Source organism: Topomyia yanbarensis, chromosome 2 (assembly GCF_030247195.1).
Source record: "Topomyia yanbarensis strain Yona2022 chromosome 2, ASM3024719v1, whole genome shotgun sequence".
In the NCBI taxonomy this organism is placed as follows: domain Eukaryota; kingdom Metazoa; phylum Arthropoda; class Insecta; order Diptera; family Culicidae; genus Topomyia; species Topomyia yanbarensis.
Window position 1 is genome coordinate 211,657,670 of NC_080671.1, and position 24,691 is coordinate 211,682,360.

Here is a 24,691-nt window from a genome sequence, read left to right on the forward strand (position 1 = left end):
GGGGGGGGGTCAACCCCCTAAACCTTCCCCCCTCCCCCTGGCTACGCCACTGCTTTAAGTATATTGTCCACTATCGACAATTCCGGAAGTCCCGGACTTCGGGCATATTCCACAATTAAAGTTGCATCGCTTTTTCGGTCATGATTGATCCGATTTTCTCAAACCAAGCCCCAAATGGCTCGCCCAACGATTCGTAAAGTGGAGCAATTGTTGAAGGTGAACATGAAGCTCAACATAGCAGAAGTAAATAATATGCAATTCCATCATTTACGACAAGCCGTATAGATTACGTTTAAAAAATTTAGCCAAGCAGAATCATTCGTTTCGCAGAACAACTTGAAACACGTCGTCGAATGTAATGACATTTTACACAGCATCCCAACGTATGTTGATAATGGCAGTATTGAACGCAGAGCCGCTATCAAACAATTCATGTCAAAATTCGGAGAGGAGGACAGTGTTAAGGAAGATACTTGGAGGAATTTCTTCCCAGGACTTCGCAACAGCGTTCGTGTAGTGTGAATGTGGCCAACAAAACCTATTCCCTCCTATTTGACCATCTCATGCAGATCACCTCAAGGCATTGCATATTCTCAACTAACACCAGTCACGTACCCAGGGCAGATTCCTACGTGCCAATATTGCATCAGCCGCTACACCACGGAAAACCTTGCGCAGAGGCTGCTAAGGAAATTCCCCCTGCTACGACCAAAGCCGGCATATAGTCGTCGTATGCTAAACCACAACCAGTTGGTAAACCAACGACTGCGGACCAGGCAGTAACAACCACCACCTCAACAATGATCTGGCCCAGTACCGCTAAACCAACTGAATATCAATATCGAAGTAACAACGATTACATCAAATGTCTCCAAACCAACAACCACAGTGGCGGATCCAGGGGGAGGGTCTTGGGGGTCCGGACCCCCCCCTCCCCCCCGAAAGTTCTTGAGAAATTTTAAAATAGTTTCTATTTTAAATTCATTCCAAGTTCAAAATCATTCCAAACTAGATTCGATTACCAAACCCGATTTTAATTAAATGAGGGTATTTCATATTACGTATTGCACAATGAACATTTCAAAGTTGAAATTTTGGACCCCCTCCGAAATTTTTTTCTGGATCCGCTCCTGAACAACCAACACCACTGATAAAGCATCAAACACCGATGAAGGATTTACAACAGCGACCCGGAAGTATAAGAAACAAACAAGAACATCCGACCGTGAGCATCATGAATGCAGTACCGATGACGACATAGACGCGAACGAAAACGCGAAAGCAGACGGACCGAATGATCCCTAATGTGCGCCATACAACGCACCTAATGTCTCACCACCTAGGAAGAAGATCTCACCACGCAGCAGCAAGCTGCGTCAACAAGACCCTACGGACAGTTGAATGTTTATTTTAATTTCTACATATTGTAAAAATCTTTAAAAACCCACGGCCCAGTTATGCTAACGCATTGAGCGATGTCAAATGAACAAAAAAAGAAGATAACGTAGAAGTCCTGCTGATTAAGTTAATCAAATCTTATACTTTTATATTTAAAGTCAGTCAGAGTCGACTTTTGAGGTAGTCGTCGGATACGTGCTAAGCGTAATAATAATGTAATAGACATTGCCACAATTATATTGAACATAACCAGCTAATGAATGAATAGTTTGGATAAATGAGAAAGGCATAATCGCACCACTAGGTGGATTAAACCAGTTTTTATATATCGGTTCAGTGTGTCAAGAATTGAGCTGCTTACTGAAAGTGCTCAGGAGTAGGTATCTGGTGGTTTGTTAGATTGGTGCAAAACTTTCCAGCATAACTGGTTCCAGGCATGCGAGAACTACACGACTCTACATAATTGTCGACTGAGGGTATTGTCGACGAATATTGCCGAAAGCGCAACGCTGTGTTCACGTAGTTTGTCCGACGAAACTGCAACCGCCGCAAATTCCTATTCCTCGGTGCTCTGGGGAGCACATTAATTGAATTTTCCTGCAAAACGGCGGAGCAGTCGATTCTATTCTGTAGAACGTCTGCCAAGAAGAGCGCTTTCAAAAGAACTCGTCGGGTTTTCAGGGTTTCCAGATCGATGAGTAAACACCGGCTTCCGTAGCCAGGTAGCTGATACGGATTAAGCCACGGTAACCTGCGCAATGCAAATCGAATAAACCGCCGTTGAATGGATTCGTTTAAAGTAGATAGAACTCCACACTGCAGAGCTGTAGTATAGCGACTTTAGGCAATATACGTCGGTGAAGTCTCTAGCTATACGTATGATGAGGCCCAGCGTTTGTGATGCTTTACCTACGATGAACGAGACGTGTTGCTTGAAAGTGAGTTGGTTATCCAGTATGACTCCAAGATCTTTAACGTGAGTGACACGATCGATTTGAACATCCCCCAAGGCATATTGGAAACGAATCGGTTGCTTTTTCCTTGTGAAGGAAATCACCGAGCACTTTCTCGGGTTGACGATCATTCGATTCAAATCGCACTAAGCTGCGAAACTGTCCAGTTGATTTTGCAGGAAATGGGCATCAGCAATCGAACGAATCTGCATATACATTTTCAGATCGTCCGCAAATGACATAATTCACATAGTTGAAAAACAGTACAAAAATTATCAGACCAAGGTGACTTCCCTGTACGATACCGGAGGTAGCATTGAAACTATCTGATTGAAAATCGCCTATAGTGACACTCATCGACCGGTCGGTAAAATAGCTGTTGAACCACCTAAGGAGTGAGCCGTGTAGTCCTAGTCTCTGCAGCTTTGCAACAGTTATATAGTGATTAAAGGGCGAACACGAAATTATTGCGACACCGAAAATGTCATGCCAATTTTCTTATAATGTTTAAAATCAAACCAAAATTTTAGGGTAGTTTTATACATATATTTACTTCAAAAATCAAAAGAAAAGTTAATCGATGGAGCCTTGAGTGTAAAATTGAAAGCATTTTCGCTTGATGCCCTCGTCAAAGTCTGTACAGTGTCATTCGGTACCAGTTTATCAGTTTTTTTTTTCATTTTCTTAACATGTCCTTCTCGTCTTTGACTGTCTTCTTGCTCTTCCGAAGTTCCCGCTTCATCATTGCCCAGTACTGCTCCACCGGGCGCAGCTCCGGACAGTTTGGCGGATTCATGTCCTTTGGAACAAAATGGACAGAATTGGCCTCATTCCACTCCAGGACACTTTTAGAATAGTGGCATGATGCCAATTCTGGCCAAAATAGCGGAGCTTCGTCGTGCTGCTGCAAGAACGGCAAAAGGCGCTTCTCGAGACACTCAGATTTGTGAATCTCGTCATTTACTGTGCCCTTTGTCACGAAAGGCTCACTCCTCAGTCCGCAAGAGTAGATGGCCTGCCAAGTGAGATATTGCTAGAACTTGCTCTTGCCGGTGAAAAACTCCAACCCCGGAATTTTAATTTAATAATTTCATATACTTTATGAAGTTTTGGGTTTCGATCACTGAATCATGCAATTATATACAGGAAACATATGCGCATATTTCCATAAGGGAAAACCCCCTTGGATAAGGACAGTTGGAAAAGGTGACGGAGTGGAGACAGCAAGTAGTCGATATGATGCTTCAAAATAAGGGGCGGTATTCCATCTGGTCCTGGTTTGTGAATTGACTTCAGTTGGCGGGCTGCTCTCGTAATCATCGTATCATCCACGTCCATTTGACCAAAAGTCTGTATTTGCAAAGGGACGTTTCTGGCGGTGGTGAAAACATGCTCGGGAGTTAATACTTCTGCTTTAAAAACACTGGCAAACTTAATGGAAAAGAGACGACATTTTTCATTGCTATCGGTAGCCATTTAACCATTTAGAGTCATCGACGACGGAAGGCCAGAATCTTTGCGTTGCTCGTTGATATAACTCCAAAAATCGACTGGATGTGAGCATCGATCAACGTATTGTCCCGAATGCGATCCGGAGGAAAATAAACTGCACACAGGAAAACGGTTCGATCACCGAGCTCAATAGCAACCCAGATTTGTTCAACACATTTACATGCATCGTCCTCGACAACTCTAGCTTTCAGTTGTTTGTCCACAGCGACAGCGATGAGGAAGCCTTGCTAGGAACGACATATGAAAGTTTAACAATATGAGGAGAAAGAAGCACCTCGGTGCCGATCACGAATAACGACTTGGGGCGGGAATCTGTTGGCGTTTGGTACAGGAACGGTTGCCAGGTGGAGTTGCTAGTGAACATACAAACGACTAGAATGGCATCAAATGGAGGAAGCAGATTATATGATACCCATGATCGCATATTTGTTCCATTTTCTATGCATTTCTTATATTTATGGGACTGATTTGCGATCATAGGCAGTACAATGCACGGTGTTTGACACTGATAAAAAACGGCAAACTACAGTAGTCTGAACAAGTAGCGCGAATGGCAGAAGAGAGATCAGCTAAAGTTAGTCTCAGCAGAGAACCTGGAAGAGGTCGTCGATTTCGGGGCAAACCCCGCATTCGTTGGCTGAGTGCTATAGAGGACGACGCGAGTGCGGCGAGCGTTTAAGGAGGCTGCAGCATGGCGACCGAAAATTGAGTAACCTGAAAATCTAGAATTCATTCGGTAATGATTCCGAGCACCCATATTGTTCGAGCACGATGATGATATCTTTACGTATTTATGTACTTATGCATTTATGTATTTATGTATTTATATATTTATGTATTTATGTATTTATGTATTTATGTATTTATGTATTTATGTATTTATGTATTTATGTATTTATGTATTTATGTATTTATGTATTTATGTATTTATGTATTTATGTATTTATGTATTTATGTATTTATGCATTTATGCATTTATGTATTTATGTATTTATGTATTTATATATTTATGTAATTATGTATTTATGTATTTCTTTATGTCTTTATCTGTTCATGTATTTATGTATTTATGTGTTCCCTTAGAACCTAATCGGTAAATCTGGTAAATGTGAAAGAACGAGTATGCATTGTTTCAGAAGCTCACTTGGTACAAGAAAGGTCCCGCTTGGCCTAACATGTTGAATTCTCAGCACTGAATGTCTTAGATTATGAAACAATATAAAGGAGATGTCGCTAAGACTGACAACGATTTTCGCTTTCAGTATACAATATTCCATCTCGCGAATACTCGGGCGAAATGTACATAAATTGATACCCAAAACCATCGTATGGGATCAGCGCAATGCTTTTTCGTCAACTTCACGGTCCTTCGTTCTCAATACACTAGCTCTAGCCAATGTCAGTTATCGTTCACGTAGCTATTCTGGGGTGTAGCCGCTGCAAGCATTCAGTTTCTAGTTTGGTTTTTCTTGTAAGTTGTTCTTTGGCTCTCAGCACCGAACTAACGGTGCCTGTCAGAGTTTATAGTCAGTCATACTGCTCCTCTGTGATCGACTCCAATGATGTCGCTCTCGATCGCGAAACCAAAAAGATATGTGAGATTCTGAGATGATAGTTCCATTCCTTTGTACATCAGATCTTATCACACCTTCTAGTAATATGTAGCTTTGGTATTGGTACCGTTGCGAAACTTGACCTTCTGTTTTGACAGACTAAGCAATCAGAGCTACAAATATTCAATTTCATTGAATGAAAATTGATCATATTCTGCAACATTCATTTTCATTATTCAGCAACGCTATCGAAAACGTCAAACGAACCAACTGCCAATACTTTCAATGCAAATGCAAGCTAGTTGGTTGCTTCGTTCGTTAGTGAATCGATTGAATACCCAAGCCAACCTGCCTTTGAATTTCGGAAAGCATTACGAGACTCCGATGAAAAAGGTGTGTAAAACTGATCCGGTAGGAGATTAGTGCAACGAGTAAAATGACATAACCAAGTTTGAAAAATATTCAAGGAGTCTTCCTGTCCTGAAGAGCTTTCGACGATCATCCATTGACTCGGTTATTTGGAGACGATCTATTGATACAAGTGACTACCCTAGTAACAATGGAGGTTTTATGACACTCTTGAAGTCTAAGAGCGATTGAACTTGTAGTGTGCTATAAAACTTAATTTGTTACTTGGGTAGTATCAAAGTTATTCTTTCGTAGTTCGACATTAGTGATATCTTGGTCATATTGGCCTCCTCTGACGACTATGCAAGCTCTAAGAAATGTTGACGTAATCAGATATGACCTGTTTATGGCAACCGGAAGCTAGATTTAGAGTTCCAATTATTGTTGATAGATTTGGATTCTCATTTACATCATAATGGCCTCAATTTATAAGCACATAAAAGAACGATGCACATAATGTATATATGCATATATATGAGGCGCCATTCCTACATGCAGACATATACAGTTCAATTATTTAGTGGTATATTTTTTATGAATCAATGGAAACTCTATCATCCGAATACTCATTCAAATGACCAATGGTTGATTCATACTAGATTCATACTGAGCTTAGTCAAATTATAACAATAATATATGTCCTCGCCGTCACGGTTCACATGAACTTGTTATATGGGAAATACAAAAATTGTGAAAAAGTGTAGCTGTACAAGTTTTTTTGTCAAAACACGTCTTGTTTCTATTGGCAATTATATTTTACCAAAAGACAAAAATGAACATTGTTATTGTCTCGCAAAAATGTTTGATAGTCCAGAAAACTCATATTTACAAATACAAAATTTACTTTCGAAGTTCTATTACGGAATTCTATATACGGAAATCTACCAAAGTGTAGATTCTGATGAATATACTACGCAAACGTGATATGTAATTATGTATAAATGAATAATAAAAAAAAACTTTCAAAAATTTCACATGCATGACATAACATTTCATGCCCAATATTTATAGAGCCTGAAGCGCTGCAACCAATGAGACAAAATCTTGTATCCAAGAGCTTGAATGGAAAACTTCTAGTTTTCAATTACAGTTTCAATACTATATAAGCAAACAGAATGGAGTGGATTTTGAGAGAATTTTCCTGGAAAATGTGAAAAAATTTATCAAAAATGTAACGGAGCGTGTTCCTTATGGTACAGGATGTACTTTTATATAGGAAAAAGTATATGTCACCGCTTTGATTTTGAAGATAATTGCTAAAGAAAACCGGGAAAATGAATTTTTCTGCACTCCAGAGCATAACTCTCGGAAAATCTTTAGAATTTTCCAAATATTTTTTCACCAAATGATAGCCAAATTTATACGGCAGATCGCTATGTTTTTGGTTTTAAGATTTTCTTCAAATTTTCCATCAGTATTTCCACAAAACCACCCGCGCGCACCCATTTTAGACGATGGCCTTAAGTGCCAATACCTTATTTAGGACTGGTGGTATCCAACGGGGAAAAACGATCGGAAATGGTGAGTCATGTGAAGCAATCATGTGAAAAAAATTCCCCACCCAGAGGCGAGACTCGAACTAGCAACCTTTGAGACTCCGGCCCAATGCACTAACCCTTATGCTATCCCTGGGTATGGTGACATCCGAGAAAGAACATATGATTATCCCACTGGCGACGGTGATCGTACCCTGCCTGCAAAGCGAGGAATCACACAATACGGCAGCTGATCACCCCAACACATTTGATCTATTTAATTTCCCCGTTAGATACCAAGGCCCGGGTTTTTATAATCTTCTGATGTCTAATTTTTAGTTCATTACCCATCGTACTTCGGTGGGTGACAGAGCTAATGAAGACTGTCGATTTCTGGTCCCTTGCCCAGTGAACAGAGGTATGACGGGAGCGAACCCGCCCGTTCGAATTAAACTAATAATTCAATTTTTTTGGTCTTTTGGCTTAAGTGCCAATACCTTATTTAGGACTGGTGGTATCCAACGGAGAAAAACGATCGGAAATGGTGAGTGAAGCTAAGCAATCATGTGAAAAAAATTCCCCACCCAGAGGCGAGACTCGAACTCGCAACCTTTGAGACTCCGGCCCAATGCACTAACCCTTCTGCTATCCCTGGGTATGGTGACATCCCAGAAAGAACATATGATTATCCCACTGGCGACGGTGAAGAAGTGAAGCTAAGCAATCATGTGAAAAAAATTCCCCACCCAGAGGCGAGACTCGAACTCGCAACCTTTGAGACTCCGGCCCAATGCACTAACCCTTCTGCTATCCCTGGGTATGGTGACATCCCAGAAAGAACATATGATTATCCCACTGGCGACGGTGATCGTACCCTGCCTGCAAAGCGAGCAATCACACAAAACGGCAGCTGATCACCCCAACATATTTGATCTATTTAATTTCCCCGCTAGATACCAAGGCCCGGGTTTTTATAATCGTCTGATGTCTAATTTTTAGTTCATTACCCATCGTACTTCGGTGGGTGACAGAGCTAATGAAGACTGTCGATTTCCGGTCCCTTGCCCAGTGAACAGAGGTATGACGGGAGCGAACCCGCCCGTTCGAATTAAACTAATAATTCAATTTTTTTGGTCTTTTGGCTTAAGTGCCAATACCTTATTTAGGACTGGTGGTATCCAACGGGGAAAAACGATCGGAAATGGTGAGTGAAGCTAAGCAATCATGTGAAAAAAATTCTCCACCCAGAGGCGAGACTCGAACTCGCAACCTTTGAGACTCCGGCCCAATGCACTAACCCTTATGCTATCCCTGGGTATGGTGACATCCCAGAAAGAACATATGATTATCCCACTGGCGACGGTGATCGTACCCTGCCTGCAAAGGGAGGAATCACACAAAACGGCAGCTGATCACCCCAACACATTTGATCTATTTAATTTCCCCGCTAGATACCAAGGCCCGGGTTTTTATAATCTTCTGATGCCTAATTTTTAGTTCATTACCCATCGTACTTCGGTGGGTGACAGAGCTAATGAAGACTGTCGATTTCTGGTCCCTTGCCCAGTGAACAGAGGTATGACGGGAGCATGATTGCTTAGCTTCACTCACCATTTCCGATCGTTTTTCCCCGTTGGATACCACCAGTCCCAAAACAAACAATTGATTTTTATACACTAAACAACTTTATTGGAATATTGGAAAGATGTTAAACTTTGTCTACGAGTCCAAATTCAACATCTTTGACTCAAATGGCTGTTGTTTTGGGTGGAGAAAATCGAACTCAGACCTGGACGTAATAGTCTTATAACAGCAGCTAAGCGCAGGCACAGTGGACTTACTGTATGGGGTATTATATGTCCACTAGAAGTGCTAGAAATTTGGTCTTCATTGATGGAATGATGGATCAGAATGTGTATTTTAATATGAATATCTTAAAATAAATTTTAAAGCAAAGCTTCCGTAAAATGGTACTTTTACTAAAAAATGGTGGACATTGGAAATTCGATCAGGAGAAGAACCTAAAGCATAAGGCGAGCAAAAAAACGTTAAGAGTAAATTTTTTAATTGTTTAAATGTTATGGATTCTCCACTGCAGATCTCGTTTATTAATTGATAAGAAAAATAAATGGGAGTATTTGGATAAAAAGTGTAAAACTATCCGGATTATAACGAGAATGATCTTAGAAACTACTAATTAGAAGAATGGGATAAAATTTAAGTTCAATGCACACAAAAACTAGTGGTTAGCATTCCAATACGATTGAAAACTGTAATTACAAACAAAAGGTACCACATTGAATATTTATTATAGAAATTTGAATTGATTTTTGAAAAAATATGCATACTGTACGAATATGAGATTGCGTGTATATTTGATTATCTTTATAATTATGATTTTTTGTGAAAAAATGAGCATTTGTAGTACAAAGATAATTATTGTATCTTCCTTATGCTGTCTAGTAAACTATTTCTACATAAATAAAATGTCTCGTGAACTAATTTTTTACTTGTAAAATGCATATAAGCATTCCGCACAGGTGTACGAAAATGAGATTGTGTCACTGTATTTTACGATGCAGGGAAAAACATATTTCTGCCAAACATTCTGCAAATAACCTTTTCATCCGTTTTCCTCGCGTAATTGCAATTTGCAAGTCAGTAAACAGTGTAGGCGGCAAAGCTTGTTGTTGCGCATAATTTAACTATTATTGCTTAACTATTGATTTTCAACGGCCAACAATTCCCCCTTCAATATAAAACTCTTTACTAAAAAGTTGAAAATATTTACATTATCACGCATCGGCGGACTCCCCTGCGCATTGTAAATGTCCAAAACGATTGATTTTGAATGGCCAACAACTTCTCCTTCAATATAAAAATCATTACCAACAAGTTGAAATAAAAACCATGTTGACGCGTCGGCGGACCCCCTGCGCATTGTGTATTGTACATTGTAAATGTACAAAACTATTGATTTTCAATGGCCAACAACTTTCCCTTCCGCAGTTTGTGTCGAGTACGTTGTGCGGTTAGACGTGTACGTCTTTCGATCCGTACAAGTATAGTGTTGCAAACTGTATATCAGTCGTGAACAATACCTCCTTCTAGATTGCGAAGTGAAAAGCGTAGTGTGCGAGTGCGTAGTGGGTTAGTTTATAGGAAAAGATTCAACCAAACCGCTAGTCGGTCGATGTTCTAGCAGCGAATAAATAATCCTCCATATATGCGATCAAAACGTACATCGAGAAGAAATCACAAGTGATCTCACGGATCAGTGCAGTGCCAAAGAAGAACGAAAAATATCTAGTGTGTGAAACAAAAGCCCAGCAGTTGTGCAGTGATCGGTGGCTGTGGGTCGGGTGCGAGAAACAGAAAATTACCTCTCCGCCCGCAGTCTAATTCCCCGCGAAGTGATAACCCCCTTTAGCACCCACAGAAGGTGTTAGAAGCAAATTTAAGAGGATTTGTCTACTGAAAATTTTGGAAGTGGTTAGTGACACCTAACACCGCCCATGGGGGCGACCGATCCTCCTCCCGGTGGGGGAGAATCATCGTACCAGAATACCTTCCCACAGTGGGGGGATCAAACAAACGATGCGATGGTCACGCAAATACTATTGCTTAGAGCGAGAAACACAACACCAACAACAGAAAAAGGTATGGAAAATGTTAATTCTTCTTCAAGCATGACTCCCCTCCTAATCCCGAAAATAAATTGCCCGTAAATCCCTTCCTTATCAATAAATCGGTTGAGCAGGCCATCGGCGGCACGGCCCGTAATGCTGTTATTGCCACCAAAGCAAGAGGGACACGATATGTGCTTCGTGTTTCCTCAAAGAAAATCCTCGAGAAACTTTGCGCAATGAAAACACTCATCGATGGAACGCCGATCGAGATAATTTCACACCCCTCCCTGAACATTTCGCAAGGAGTAGTGTACGATGTCGACACGAAGGACACCGACAACGAAACAATGCTTGATAATATGTCCAGCCAGGGTGTTAGCGCAGTCCGAAGAATCACTAAACGACATGAAGATCACACCTACAACACTCCTCTTTCAATCCTCACTTTCAATAGCAAAACACCACCGGCATACATTTATTATGGATTAATTCGCCTGTCAGTCCGACAATATTATCCGTCTCCTTTACAATGCTTTCGCTGCGCTAAATACGGGCATTCTCAAAAAAAACTGCCACGACGAGCAAATTTGTTTAAACTGCTCCAGCGCACACGATATTCTCGAGGGGAAAAAATGCAGTAAACCCAAATATTGCAGAAATTGCGAAGGGGAACACAGTCCAACAGATCGTAAGTGTTCGGTGCACATTGAGGAAGAAGAAATTGTCCGACTGAAAACCGACCAGCAGCTTACATACAGCGAAGCCAGGGCCGAACTCCGGAACAGAAGAAGATCAACTACGTACGCAAATCAAATCGCGTCGGACCAAATTGAAAAAGACAACTTAATAAAAGCGCTGAGAGCCGAGGTAGCCAAGCTTTCGAAACAAGTGAATGAGTAGAACACAACAAAAAAGGAGATTGACGCCATGAAAATACAATTTGAAGCAGCCAGGGCCAAAGATGATGAAATCAAGCGAATGCACAATGAACTGCTAAGGATCAAAGAAGGGTATCGGACATTAGCTAAAGAACACGCCGCACTGAAAATCGAACTTGAAAATCACAAAAAAATGCCAGAAATACAAGCCACCACAAACAAGAAGGCACTTGGAAACCAACCAAAAAAGACTAGATACAGTTCAATTCAAACCAGCGAAGAAAGCATGGAGGAAGAAGATGCATCACCTCATGATAGTACGACAGACACGAGAGCTAGAGAAAGTGCCAGCCACAGTAATGACGTTTTTTTGATCCCGAAACCCACGCACTCCAAAGGAAACTTCAATCCATTAAATGCCGCCAGACAAACTCGCGCACTCGCACAGCGAACGCGATCAATGAGCCAACAGTCAGGACCCCAGCCCACGGAGAACACTCGAAGAGGATCAAAACATCACTCACCTGAATTAATGGACAGAAAAAATTCAAAAACACATGGTAAGCCAGCAAAAACTGTTCTGAATGTTAACCACTATCAACACCACACGAGATCCACTCCACCCGATGAAACCCCCACCCATCTATTCCTTCAGGCATCAAATGTACCGGTTCCTGAAGATTCCGGTGTTGTTAGCACACATATAACAACCTGCCCCATCCACCTTCAAACTTCCCGTCAACTGCTACCAGGAATCACGAACTTCAGCTCACAAAATTTGAATATCGCGGCTATGGCGGAGAGCCAACCGCAACCAGGAATCATCCACTCCAGTTCGCAATCTTTAAACAACGCGGCTATGGCAGATGACTAATCACAAGACGTCCCCGCTCACCAAAACTTTGACTTCATTTCGCAAACTTCGATCAACGCGGCTATGGCAGAAGACCAACCGCTATACGCTTACGAACAAAAAACAACCTACAACCGAGAAGTAAACGCACTGCCCTTATCAACTATCTCTCGGGGGAGTCGCAGCCCCGTCAGTGCGGACGCTACACCCCAACCGGAACTGACGGACAACCTGTGGCCCTCCTTGAGCAACAATACCGAGACGCACAAGGGTTCTTACACCCGTACCTCCACTGGATTGCATTCGGGTGGTCTTTTGGACACACAAAGACGAAACAAATCAAGAGACACAGGGGGCTCGAACCACGGTCACGCATTTTGCGGGATTCTCCAACACGCCGCGAAAAATCTCTTTGCTGCGGACATGACTGAAAACCGTATGGACAAGACGGCTATGGCAGAAGACCAACCGAAACCAGGAATGATCCATTCCAGCTCACAATTTACACATAATGCGGCTATGGCAGAAGGCCAATCGTTATACTTTCCCAAACACAAACAAATTTACAACCAAGGAGCAAACGAACTTCTCTTATCATCTACCTCTTGGGGGCGTCGCAGCCCCGTCAGTGCGGACGCTACACCCCAACCGGAACTGACGGACAACCTGCGGCCCCCCTCGAGCAACGATACCGAGAGCACAAGGGTTCTTACACCCGTACCTTGACCGGATTGCATTCAGGCAGCCAGTGGGCCACACAAAGACGTAACCAAACAAGAGACATAGGGGGCTCTAACCATAATGACGCATTTTGCTGGACTCTACAAGATATTACAGAAAACCTCTTAACTGCGAATATGAATGAAAACCTTACGAATGAAGCGGCTATGACAGGTCAACCGCAACCAGGAATCATCCATTCCAGCTCGCAATCATCAAAACACGTGGCAGAAGACCAATCGCAGTACCCTCCTCCTGATCAAAATCTTGACTCCATTTCGCAAACCTCGATCAACGCGGCTGTGGCAGAAGGCCAACCGCTATACGCTTACAAACACACAAAAAACCACAACCAATGAGCAAACGCACTGCCCTTATCATCTATCTCTCGGGAGAGTCGCAGCCCCGTCAGTGCGGACGCTACACCCCAACCGGAACTGACGGACAACCTGTGGCCCCCCTTGAGCAATAATATCGAGACGCACAAGGGTTCTTACACCCGTACCTCGACCGGATTGCATTCAGGCAGCCAGTGGGCCACCCCACAACAACAGAACACAAGACTCAGGGGGCTCTAACCGAGTCCATTCAGCCATGGATATGAATGGAAACTTCTCCAACGAACCGAGTACTGCAGAAAACCAACCACTACACGATTCGTTGGATGAGACATGTGGCAACCAACCCTCCAGGTCGTCTAGCATAACTAGTATCGCTGACGAAAAGGAAAGCAGGCGCAAACTAGCCATCCAATGGAACATGAATGGATTAAGTGGCCAATGGAACGACTTATAGCTACTAATCACGTCGAACTCACCAATCTGCATGGCGATACAGGAAACACATGTTAGGGCACATCGGGATATCAATCAATGGGCCGGAACCGATTACACATGGCTTCAAAAATCCGGAGAAAACGTGTATCAAACTATCGCGCTAGCAATCCGGAAAAATACACCTTTCACGCCTTTAAACATCTATAGCAAGCTGCTACAAATTGCTGCGCGCCTAAATGGACCACTTCCAATCACTATAGCATGTATATACGTCCCTTCAGGAAGAATTTCAGGCTTCGGGCAACTTCTCAAAGATTTTTTCAGTAAACTCGAGCGGCCATTCCTGGTAAGGAATGATCCATAAATGACGTAGCATTTTTTGAGTGATTTTTAACACTCCCCTCCCCCATCGTAGCATTTCGTCACAAACCTCTTTACACCCCCCTGGTAATTACGTAGCTTGACGGTACCTCTGCCCCCCCTTGTCACGGTAAATTTTTTTAAAAATTCTATTCTATTCCCCTTTAAAAAAGCTACGTAGCATGACATGACCCCCTACCCCCCTGTAGTCACACATCATCACAAAATACAAAACTCTCCCCTTCCCCATATAATGCTACGTCATTTATGGATGATCCCTAATGGGGGATTTCAATTCTCACCACAACGCCTGGGGATCAGCAAACAACGGGTCACGCGGAAATATCAATCTCGAAGCAGTTGTAGACGCAAATGCCATAGTTCTCAATGACGGATCTACAACATTCATACGTGGAATACATAGAACATGCATCGACATAACAATAGTTTCAGCCGAAATCGCAAATAAACTTCGATGGAAGATAGAGAAGGGAGCGACCATTTTCCAATTAGAATCACAGAAAATGATGAACCACCTGTGACAACTAGGAGACGCAGGTGGAAATTCGGCGAAGCTGACTGGCAAGCATATACTGATTACGTTGAAAAGAACATATGTCCAGCAACAACCCTATCGATGGAACAATTAGGTGACATTATGGTGGCGGCAGCAATGATAAGTACACCAAAAACTTCGATGAAACCAGGTAAAAAAGCCGTTCACTGGTGTAGTAGCACGGTTAGCGACTCCGTCAAAAAGAGAAGAAAGGCCCTGAGAAAACTCAGAAAAACCTCACCAACCGATCCCCACATAGAAGAACGGGCACAAAACTTCCGTGATGCCCGTAATGAATGTCGCCAAGTCATCCGCGAAGCTAAACGAACTAGCTGGGAGAAGTTTCTTGGCGGGATCGATAGTAGAACATCAGTACCAGAAATGTGGAGGAGGGTCGAAGCGCTGGCTGGCAAAAGACGCCACAACGGTTTTACTCTACAACAAAACTACGGATTAAGAACCGACGATCCTTTCGAAACAGCGAATATCCTCGGCGAATACTTCGCGCAATTATCGGCTACGGGAGGTTACACGGATAAGTTCAAACGGATCAAAGCAATCGATGAAAATCAACCTATTCAGTTCAATGACGAACCCCTAGACCAACTAGCGGACTACAACACGGACTTCTCAATGGCCGAGCTTCTATATGCTATTGCCAAATCAAACGGAAAATCGGTAGGGCCCAACGAAATCGGATATCCAATGATAAGAAATCTCCCAGTATCAGGAAAAGTGGCACTGTTGAAATCAATTAACAAAATATGGGCAGAAGGAGTATACCCAGATCAATGGATAAAGAGCATTGTCGTACCCATTCCCAAGCCGGGAAAAAGTGGGGACACACCAATGGGATACAGGCCAATCAGCCTAACCAGCTGTTTGGGAAAAGTGGTCGAAAAAATGGTTAATCGAAGGCTCACCACAATACTGGAAGAAAATGACCTACTTGATCAGAGGCAATTCGCCTTCAGAAAAGGAGGAGGAACTGGCTCCTACCTAACGGCCCTTGGGGATATCATCGACCGTGCTCTAGAAGCAGGAGAACATACAGACCTAGCAGTAATGAACATTTCCAAGGCATACAATAGAGTTTGGCGGTATAACATCATGAGGCAGCTGAAGATATGGGGATTGAGTGGAAGGCTTTGCAAATTTGTCCAAGGTTTTCTAAATGAAAGATCGTTCCAAGTGGCAGTCGGGGAGTCACTTTTGTCAATTTATAAAGAAGAAAACGGATTACCTCAGGGGTCTGTACTTGCAGTCACACTTTTCCTCATCGGTATCAACGACGTATTTCGACAGCTTCCTAAAGGAATATACATGCTAGTGTATGCAGACGATATCGTCCTGTTGGCCACAGGCTCGAGCGACCGCAGGACCAAAATAAAATTACAAACAGCAATGAGGAGGGTAACGGAATGGGCCGACAAAATCGGCTTTAGTATGGCTCCAGAGAAATGTATCACAACCCATATATGCAAACATCGACACCAACCATGGCGGCAAAAAATTACAGTAGAGGGCGTGGAGGTACCGTTCAAAAAGACGGCGAAAATCATCGGTGTTACCATCGACCGTGAACTCTCTTTCCGACCTCACTTTGCAAAGGTGAAAGCTGAGGTGCAATCCAGAAGCCGTCTTATCAAAGTCATCAGTAGCAGGCACACAAACGGAAATAGACACTCACTTTTACAAATAGGAAACAGCGTGGTGAGCAGTAAGCTGCTATATGGTATAGAAATCACGGCAAGAGGCTTTGACAATATGATCGCAACCCTTGGACCCACGTACAACAAAATGATGAGAAATTGTTCCGGCCTTTTGCCCAGTACTCCTGCACTTAGCAGTTGCATTGAAGCGGGGGTTTTACCTTTCGACGCTCTCGTAGCCCTAACAACAATCCGTAAAACGGTAAGCTTCTTAGAAAAAACAGAAGGTAACTACGATCCTACGACGACAGCCACCGAAAAAAATATCCAAGTTTTCCCATCAATCACCCATCCTCCTGTTACCCAACTCCACACCATTTGGGATCGGCGATGGAATCGCGAAGGACCATTAATCGATTGGTCAATTAAAAACACGATTAAAGCAGGTGATCCGTCTCATAAAGTTAGTGCGATCTTCAACGAAACTCTGAACACAAAATATAAAAATCATATGGTGATCTACACCGACGGGTCAAAATGTGATAGTTCAGTGGGAATTGGCATTTTCAGTTCAAACGAAGAAACATTCTACAAACTGCCCAGTATCTGTTCCATTTTTTCAGCTGAAGCATTAGCTATCCACACGGCTATAACGCGACAAACGACAAACCCGAACAAACCGACAGTGATCTTCACTGACTCCGCCAGTGTGCTCTCTGCCTTGGAAAAGGGGTCCTCAAAACACCCATGGATCCAGGCGATAGAAAACGCAAGTAATGACAATATAAAGTTCTGTTGGGTTCCAGGTCATTGTGGGATTAAAGGTAACCAAGAAGCAGACCGCCTCGCAGCGCTCGGCCGTAGAAGTATAATGCTTACCAATGACGTTCCGGGAGCGGACATCAAGCACAACAGCGTGAAACAACTGCGAAACGAAATAGAGAACAAATGGAGGACCGAACGAACTTTATTCCTTCGGAAGATAGAGGGAAACTTAAAGCAATGGCGTGATCGCAAATCGAGAAGAGAACAACAAGTTTTATCACGACTCAGAACTGAGCACACGATGCTGACTCACAAAGGGTTATACCAGGGAGGTAACCGGACCGACTGTCAAACCTGCAACGAACCGCTCACAGTAAAACACTTCATTATCAGATGCCCCGACTACAACGACTTAAGAGAGACATACCAAATAGGTGGATCACTTCGAGATGCACTGAGCAATGACCCCGTGAACGAAGAGCAGCTAATATGCTTCCTGAAGGACGCAGGACTGTTCAAACAAATTTGATAAAAATAAGTAACAATTTGAAATGTAAATCAAAATCCAGGAGTGATGAATGAATTCACTATTTAAAATCACTCCTTAATAAACCAAACAATCAATCAATCAACTTTCCCTTCAATATAAAACTTATTACCAAAAAGTTGAAAATATTTCCATTTTGACGCATCGGCGGATCCCCCTGCGCATTGTAAATGTCAAAACTATTAATTTTCAGCGGCCGAAAATTTACCCTTCAATATCTTCACTAAAAAGTTGAAAACAGTTCCAGTTTGACACATCGGCAGACCCCCTATTGTTTTTGAATGGCCAACAACTTCTCCTTCAATATAAAACTTATTACCAAAATGTCAATTTTGGCGCAACGGCGGACCTTCTGTGTATTATAAATGTACAAAACTATTGATTTTGACTGGCCAACAACTTTTTTAATATAAAACTCATTACCAACCAAATGTACAAAACTATTGATTTTCAACGGCCAAGAATTTCTCCTTCAATATTCTGGTTGCAGTTGAAAATCGAACTTCGAACTTGCGCCTTTTGTTTTTTTGTGTACATGTTAGAGAATCAACTTGCCCATCATCTATACCAGATGCGCTTTAGTTGGGCAAGAGCTAAACAGGTGAAAAATCGAAAGGCGCCAGTTCACTATTTCGATTTTCAACTGCAACCAGAACTCATTACTGAAAACTTGAAAACATTTCTATTTTGATGCATCGGCGGACCCCCCTGCGCATTGTAAATGTACAAAACTATTGATTTTCAACGGCCAACAACTTCTCCTTCAATATAAAACTCATTACCAAAAAGTTGAAAGCATTTCCGTTTTGACGCGTTAGTGCATTGTAAATATACAAAACTATAGATTTCCAATGGCCAACAACTTTCCCTTCAACGATACTATGTGACCGCTAATATTTTGCTTGCAGTTCTTTCCTATAGCAAGCGAAAAAAGGACTGCCGCACATTCCAATCTTGCAAATATAAGCCATGAATGTCGTTCACTACATTCATTTTGAACCGCTGCTATGAAATTTATTTGCAACAGTTCCAACGCAACGGATGATGAAAGTTAAACACACGGGCCATTCACATCCATTCACAACTGCTAGCGAACGAAACCCAACTACGGCAGCAAACGGAATAACCGAACTTTCACGAACATGTAACAGGCACGCTCAGCAGCACGAACGTTTTTGCTTTTCTCTCGTCCGTTTACATGCATAACAGCTTAGGTACTCTTGGAGCGTGGCGGTCGCGTGGTTTTTTCCCGAACTTTCGCATTGAAATGAAATTCGAAATGACTTCTTCCAGCCTTGGTGGCGGGAAACAAAACTGCTGTGTGGCGACATTCACACACACCAAAGAGATTAAATTCCTTGAACGACATTCATACGTACACCAACCATGAAATTCGTCTATGACTTTCCTGCTCGAGCAGCAGCGTGAAAGTTTGTAAGCTTCCCAGTCAAAAAGGGAAAGTTGCTGGCTAACGGGGAGCTATTTGCCAACTCGGATGCGCTAATTGCCCTACAATTTGCCAGCAATTTGCTGGCAATTAGGGGGCTATTTTAAATGCAGCATTTGGGCGATTTGCCGCCGTCATTTTTTTGCCGCTCTACCCGCCCTTAAATCGCCCAGGGAACGCGCCATTTAATCGCCCTTAATTGCCTGATATGAAAATTAAAAATAATAATTATTTTCGGATTCACTATCTACTCACATAAATTTATCAGTACACTAGGTAATCACCACCAGACTATAGGAAGAATCGATGGTGAAATTCGTATTGCACACCAAAACTTACCACAATCTGACTTTCATTTAGACTTTAGGTCAGAGATCTTGTTCCAGTATACTTACACACGATTCCACAATTTCCCACATTCGTTGGCTAAATTAAGTGCACTAAACAAACAAAATACAAGCGGGAACACGCCAATTGTTTAAAAAAACAATTTTAAACTTAAGCCAACCATGAACCGCCATATTTGAAAAACGCAAAAAACAACCAAGTCCATTTCAGCCGCCAGAAAATTTGTCTAAGCATTGAAATTGCCTTTAAATCGCATTCGCAAATTGCATTTGTTCCTAGGGACAATTAGCACAGGCGAGTTGAGTCAAACGTCAAACTTTTTAAATCGCCTGACCATGTTCGTCCGCATTTTTTTTGACAGGGTTATGACGTTCATAAAAAAATGTCACGTTTCCAGCCCTACCTGAGAATAAAAGCTCATTGATGCAGAGTGTAATTTAACACCTCGGAAATCATTAACGTCATCATCGATTTCTTGTAGCAGATTTCAGTGACAAAGTGTCGGAGAATTCGTTCGAAGTCAAATTAGAACTTATGCAGGAAGATTTTATGTGTCAGTGATCCTGAAAATACGGAGCCGGCTCTCAGTTTTTTCCCTACAGTCCATTGGTATTATGTAAAGAATAAATTAAGGATGTAATAAAATCGGCAAATGGTGGCTTGATAGAACATAAGCAAAAAACTTGTCGCCGGAGAAGTTCACACAATTGAAAAAAATGTTTTACAGTCGGGTCTCCTACAACGCGGATTTCTACCACGCGGTACCCGCGTAATATTAATCACATAGCTTATGGGATTTTGACTAATTGGGGCTGTGGTTGAATATTTCGTCTGCGTTAACATTTTGCACCATACTTTTTTTGGTAACGTTGTTGTGCTTATTTAGACCTACAATTTAGAGTGACTGGATATCCAATTAGTTGAGAATTGTGCGCCAGGGGTACTTTAAAGAGAGTAAATAAATCGAACCTCTCGTCGTGAATGTGACTAACGTTGAATAGGTTTAACATGGAATATTTCGAAACACTGATTATTTTGAAAGGTGGTGTCTCAGGAAGATTCGTCCAGAAAGTCCAGAGTTTCTGGATAGTGGAAATAATAAATCAGAATTGTCCCATCAGGCGGCGCTAATACTAATGCAAATGTTCAATTAATGTCAACATCATTCTTTGTCTTAATAACGAGAATATTTAGAGGGGTACTATCTTCAGTAAAAATGCTCGAGAAATCAAAGACTACCAGATGGTGATAGATTAGTTTGGGATAGTCTCACTATGGTGCACTAGTGAGCGTACCACCTAAAATACATTATAGAATATGATACATCTCAAGTCTAGTAACATAGAAAGATGGTGTTTCCGGCAAAGTTCTCGCAAAGGAGATCAACGGCTACGCGATTACGGGCAAATCAAACTGAAATAGATCCACCAGGTGCACCTAGTGAGCATGTACTATTTTTCAAATTCTATATCTCGAGATCACGATAATTTAGAAGTGTGGTGTCTTCGCAATATTCATCAGCGGGTCGAGCGCTGTCCGAAGGTGAATAGATAATTTCAGAATTCAGCCACGAGGCGCTAGGAAGAATACAACTTCCAGTGAATGTTAGGTGGTGTTTTGTCACGAAAGTTTAATAATTTAGGGAAATTATGTTATATGAATGAAGGGGTTTTTTGATAATCGAATTTTTTCTACAATATGGCAATAAGTTTTATTTTGAAGGGCAATTTGTTGGCAGATGACAATAAATTGTTTTGGACATTTTCAATGCCTCCCTGTGCAATGTGTCAAAAAAGAAAAATTTTCAACATTTTGGGAATGAATTTCATATTGCAAGGCAAGTTGTTGGCAGCAAAATTTTCAACATTTTGGGTATGAATTTCATATTGCAAGGCAAGTTGTTGGCAGTTGAAAACCAATAGTTTTGGACATTTTCAATGCACATGGGGGTCCGCCAATGTCTAAAAACGATTTTTCAACTTTATGGGAGTGTTATATTGAAAGGCAAGTTTTTGTCAGATCATTTTGGACATTCTCAATGCACAAGTGGTAGTTAGTTTTATATTGAAAAGCCAGTTGTAGACAGTTGTAAATCAATAGTTTAGGACATTTTCAATTTCAATATCAAAAGTTTTGGGCATTTTCAATGCACAATGTGTCAAAACGAGAGAGTGAGTTTTATATTGAACGACAAGTTGTTGGCAAATCTAAATCAATAGTTTTGGACATTCTCAATGCATATGTGGGTCCGTCGATGAATCAAAATGGAAAATTTTTCAACTTCATGGGTGTTGCTACAGGAACAACACAAATGGCAACACTGCTTGACAAATGGACAGTGACCTGTGCTTTGGTCTGTCAGACGAAAACGAAATGCTGGCAGAAGATAGAGCAGCGTAGTACCTACTGCATAGGCAACTGTATCGAAAAATCATATTTATAAATTACAGTGAATTTAAAACTAATTCCTAGCTGTTGTTTAGCTCTCCAACGGTAGGTTTAATTTATAAGAATACTATTGAATTATAATTTAATAATCATCCTAACAGAAGAAAAGGAAATTATCGGCTACTGAAGGCCAAAGAAACCACATGGTTTATTGAAATTGTACACTAATAGGTTGTGCTATTTTTTTTCTAACAATATTTTCACGAACATGTATCTAGTGCGTAAGTTAATAACGCATTGCTGGTAAATAACTGCTATGTTAAACCTAATCATTCAGTAAAAAACTCTTACACTGGTTGTGCAAAATAGGTGTATTTCAAAAACGAAGCATAAAAACAAAAGAAACATTGCATAACAAATTAATTAACATTTGATTTTCATTTTTTTTTCAAAGCATTTTGAAGTAATTCATTTTTTCGATCTTTTGTATTAATAATTAATGTTGTTTCCCCTATTTTTGATGACTTCTTGACACCGGTGAGGCATGGAGTTCATGAGCTTCTGCAACTTTTCATGTGGAATACTTTCCCACGCTTTTTTAACTGAAATCCACAGTTCAGTTTTGTTCTTTTGTTTCGGTGTTGTTTTATTCAGCTCATTTTTCATCATTCCCCATAGATTCTCTATAGGGTTGAGGTCCGGTGGCTGAGAAGGCCATTTCAGGACATTCAGTTTGTTTCTCTCAAAAAATGCTTTGGCCGTTTTTGACGTGTGCTTCGGGTCATTATCCTGTTGAAATGTCCAGATTAGAGGCATTTCTTCTTCGGCGTACTGAAGCATAACTTACTCTAAGATTTCAGTGTACACCGTTTGCGTCATGATTTGTTGTATCCAGTGAATTGGACCCATACCATAACATGAGAAGCACCCCCTAACCATAATACAACCACCTCCATGCTTAACGGTTTTCAAAGTATACTCTGGATAAAAAGCTTTCTTCTTAGGTCGTCTCACAGGTTTCGAGGAGCTGTCAGAGCCAAAAAGGTTGATTTTAGTTTCATCACTGCATAAAATGTTTCGCCATTTTGAAACTGGCCAATGTACGTGCTCCTTAGCGAATTGCAGTCTACATTTTTTGTTTTTAGCCGAAAGTAATGGAACTTTTCTAGGACGTCTTGCACGTAGATTTTGTTCTATTAAGCGTCTCCGAATTGTACTGGTGTCAACGTTGAGACCAAGCTCGTCTCTAATGTCCGTTGATGAAGCAAATGGGTGTTTTTTCGAGTGCCTTGCAATCTGCCGGTCCTGCCGTAAAGTCGTTTTTCGAGGCTTACCGCGCGTTTCGGCACGTGGATGTCATTTCATGGCATTTGTAATTGTGCTTTGAGAACACATTAGTAACTCTGATATAGTTTTATAAGTTTTATCTTCATTCCGGAGCTTGTTGATTAAATTCCGTAGTTCTGGTGAACAATGTTTGCCTCGTCCCTTCGTAACTGTAAACAATGAATATTTGATGTAAATTTATAACTTTTCAGCAAAGCCAATCATATGATTTGCAATCCAGTACGCCATTGTTCGATTAAAAATAAATATTGGCAAAAATTTAGAATGAGAATGGCTCAAAACAAAACACACTTATTATATTGCACAGTCCAAAATAAATGATTTTCAAAACAGGCGATGTTATACCGTCAATAAAAGAAACCTGCCTGATTTGTTTACATCACCGTTGTGCCATAAAGGTAAGCTGCTATAATCAATAGGTTGTATTCCTTGCTATTGCGTTGTTAGAGGTGTGGCGTAATCAGCAACTATAAATATGGTTCACACCTATTTTATTGCACACCAGTGTATATACTTTATTTTCTACAATCTTCCTAATCAAACCTGTATTTACAGTTTGAAGCTTTTTGAATAAATAATTGCTCTCAAAACCCGAACAATGGGAGTGAGTTTTATATTGAAAGGTAAGTTGTTGGCAGATGAAAATTAATTGGTTTAGTGCCGCATAGTGAGAGTATCCCAAACTAATCTGTCACCATCGGGCAGTCCTTGACAGCTCGAGCAACTTTGCTGAAGACATCACCCTTCTAAATTACCGTCCTTAGAAGATATTGAAATAAAAAGATGTTTGCTGACTAGCTCCGCCTAGTGGGTGATATCTAATTTTATTATTACATTATCAAACAGCTCTTGTCGTCCTCAGAAACTTTACAGAAAACATCATTTTCCTAAATTATTAAACTTTCGTGATAAAACATCACCTAACATGTACTGGAAGTAGTATTCTCCCTAGCGCCGCCTAGTGGCTGAATTCTGAAATTAACTATTCGCCAACACTCGACCCGCTGATGAATATTGCCGAAGACACCACACTTTTAAGTTATCATGATCTCGAGATATAGAATTTGAAAAATAGTACATGTTCACTCCTCTAGAGCATTAACGAAAACACCATCTTTCTTATTAG

General features: G+C 41.3%; 1 protein-coding gene across 4 annotated transcripts in view; it reads right to left on the bottom strand.

The window, feature by feature from the left end:
- The window catches only part of LOC131682835 (protein hu-li tai shao), a 249,325-nt gene that overhangs the window by 59,168 nt on the left and 165,466 nt on the right, over positions 1 to 24,691 (bottom strand). The window lies entirely within an intron of this gene.